Source organism: Mytilus galloprovincialis, chromosome 13, assembly GCF_965363235.1.
Source record: "Mytilus galloprovincialis chromosome 13, xbMytGall1.hap1.1, whole genome shotgun sequence".
NCBI classification, from domain to species: Eukaryota; Metazoa; Mollusca; class Bivalvia; order Mytilida; family Mytilidae; genus Mytilus; species Mytilus galloprovincialis.
In genome coordinates this window covers 70,234,415-70,238,186 of record NC_134850.1, presented here as the reverse complement: position 1 = coordinate 70,238,186, position 3,772 = coordinate 70,234,415, and positions in this window count along the sequence as shown.

Genomic DNA, 3,772 nt, shown 5'->3' with positions numbered 1-3,772 from the left:
TGTATAGAATTTGTTATTTTTTACGAAGTATTATATGATCTCAACCACTAAAAAGCTAATAATCACATTTCATTACACTTATCGCAAGTTTTTCGTTTAGAAAAAAAGTAAAATAACAAAAATACCGAACTCTGAAGTTCAAAAAGGGTAAGTCCAATCACAAGAATGGAAAACACCTGTCATATTCCCGATTTGGTATCAGCATTTCCTTATACACAGTATAGTAGATTAAACATGGGTTTAAAGCTAGGTAAACCTCTCAAGTAGTCGCAGAAAGTTCTATCATATTAACAGCAATGTGTCAATTAAATAAACAGACATATATCATACACAGACATATATCATAAACATTCATGGAGAGTTGACACTCCTATCACATCTTCGTATATATAATTATCAAAGGTACCAGGATTATAATTTAATACGCAAGACTCCCGTTTTGTCTACATAAGACTCATTAGTGACGCTCAGATCAAAATAGTTATAAAGCTAAACAAGTACAAAGTTGAAAAGCATTGAGGACCAAAAATTCCAAAAAGTTGTGCCAAATACGGCTATATAAGGTATTCTATTCCTGGGATAAGAATATACTTAGTTTCACCAAAAATTCACAAAGTTTTGTAATAGATAATTTATAAAAATGACCTTAAAATTGATATTCATGTCAACACCGAATTGCTGACTACTGGGATGGTGATACCCTCGGGGACGAAACTTCCACCAGCAGTGGCATCGACCCAGTGGTGTAAATAAAGGATACCAGGATTATAATTTAATACATCAGACGCGCGTTTCGTCTACATAAATCTCACCAGTGGCACTCAGATCAAAATAGTTATATAGCCATATATATATCATTAATATATCATTAAAATGTAAATAAAAGCAACAGTAGTATAGATAAAAGTCATCAATTATTTGAGATAAAACAAATCGGGGTTCAGTTGAAATAACAGAAAATTAAATTTAACCTATATATTATCATATTCTAAAGTCAATTTTGCCCGAGTTAAAACCTTATTTTATTTTTTAGCTATTCCTACAGTTTTAAACAGATAATTTGAGAAAGGTTTGTTGCAATATAGAACTTCCTGAACTGTAAACCAAATGCTAATAGTAATGTGAATCTTTCCGTGAATGAGTTTTGTATATGTACTATTTGTGTTTCTTTGATTCTTATAATGTGGCTCTGTACTTTTAAAGATCCCGTCATTATGTTATTGTTCTTTTATATGTTTTTATATTATTGCTCTATTATAAATTTTACAATACTTAAAACGACAATTGGCAAAATTATTTTACTCGCGTAGTGGTATTAACCATATATGGATTCTGAGAAATTCTAAAGAACTTGTGGATAATTTTAAATCTGGGTCTGTTTTTTTTTTGTTATTCTCATCGGATTTTGTCTGATGTTTAGGCCGTTTCTGTGTGTGTTACATTTTACTGTTGTGTCGTTGTTCTCCTCTTATATTTAATGAGTTTCCCCCAGTTTTAGTTTGTTACCCCGATTTTGTTTTTGTCTATCGATTTACGAGTTTTGAACAGCGATATATTACTGTTGCCTTTATTTTTCTGAAATTAATTCTAACATAACTTTTGATTTTTTAACCCTGCACACCACCTTTCCCCAGGTTTTGAATATACATTGAACGACACAATTTCTCTTTATGTGACGTTTACATTTTCTGACGCCAAACTCGCGAAACAATGAATGTGTTTTTTAATTTGATAGATGCTTTTTGTGCTTTTTTGTAAATGTTTGTTTGTTTTCAGATTGTTACACAGTGATGACTGCTGTAACTATGTTTTGATTATTTTACCGATTATGTCTGTTTTGTTCACCCATCGTTGTAAAAAATACGGAATTTGATGCGACTGGTAAACTGAGAGGTTTAGCGCTATAAAACTAGGTCCAATGCACCATTTTCTACATTTGAAAATGACTGTGCCAAGTCAGGAATATGGCAGTTGTTGTACATTCGTTTGATGGGTTTTATCATTTGATTTTGCCATTTGATTAGGGACTTTTCGTTTTGTATTTTCCTCGGAGTTCAGTATTTTTGTGATTTTACTTTTTCCTTACCTTGTTGATAAATATTCGGTATCAACTTCATAAATAATACACGATGGTCTTAATAGAGGGACGAAAGATCCAAGAGAGATAGTCAAAATCATAAACTATATATATTCTGGGTACTGACGTTGTTTCTCATCTTAATAACGTGAATTATATTTATATAAAAAAAGAGAAGATGTGGTAGGATTGCTGATGAAAACTCTCCACAAGAGACCAAATGACACAGAAGTTTACAACTATAGGTTACAGTAAGGCCTTAAACTATGAGCAACAGTCAGCTAAAAAAAGGCCCGGAATCAACAAATGTAAAACAATTCAAACACGAAAACTAAGCCCTAATTCATGTACAAAAATGAATGAAGAGCAACCACTGAATTACAGGCCCCTTAATTGGGAACATAGAATTCTTTTATTTATCTTTTTGACTATTACTTTAACTATTTAGTCTGTTTTTGGTGATATTTATTTGACGTGGCTCTGTACTTATTAATCCCGTTATTGTGTTATTGTTCTATGATAGTTTTTGTATTGTTATCTTTTATTTGTACTAAAATGCATTTTCTATATGCCTTTTTATGATTCTTTCTTTCTACATATGACGTAATTTCGCAGTTTTACATCTCGTTATTGTGTTATTATTCTATTTTAATTTCGTAGCCTTGTCTTTCATTTTTGCTAATATGATGTGCCTATATGCCTTTCTGTGTTTCTTTCTAACATATAACGTGGCTCTGTATTTATACATCCCATCATTGTGTTATTTTGTCATGGTTAGTGTTTTTAAAATGATTAGGGTAATGACACAATGTTGACTGATGTACAAATATTATTGATACTTTTACATCTTATGTCCGTTTGTTTTTGGTCAAACATAGTTTTCAATATAGTGAAATTTTATGCAACTGACATACAAGTGAGTGGTTTAACTAGTTATAAAACTAGGTTTAATCCACAATTTTCTACATAAGAAAATGCCTGTACCAAACTTGTAATCGTAAAACAGTAGGAATAGCCATAAATGAAACTAAAAAGATTAAAATCGCTCAAGGTTGCACTTTGTAAATACAGCTGATTCTCAAACCACGCCTCTTTTGGGGAGATCTTGAATATGTATTGAAAATAATTTTGTTTACATACTGGTTCCCAGTTATGCTCTCTGTGTTCCATTTCACAGAGACATTACTTGGGAATGTTACCAGTAAATATACATGTGCATATTGTTTACATTGAAATCTGGGGTAGGAGTAGTTAAGAATATTAGTGTTAGTTTAAAATCTGAGTTCAGGGGATATAAACGTTGAAAATATGCCGCACAGCCCTATATTTTGACATTTGAAAACAATTGTGGTGCATATGAACTTTCAATTCTAGGATAAGATTTTTTTCAAAACTTTATAGTAAAAGTCGTACAGTTTTAGCCGTAAAAGGAGTTCCTACGGGAAATTGCATTGTCAATATTTACAGAAATGCAACCTCAACCTAGAAAAACTAACTACATTTCAGGTATTGACTGCATATGCAAATGCGGGAGAAATGTTTCTACATTCAGATAAAATATTATCTAGGAGAAAGTTGAACAATTCTCTATTTTGTCGTTAAACATGTTTTATAGCAGGATCTGCTAATCCTTCCGGAGCACCTGAGATCACCCCCAGTTTTTTGTGGTGTTCGTATTGCTTAGTTATGTTAGTC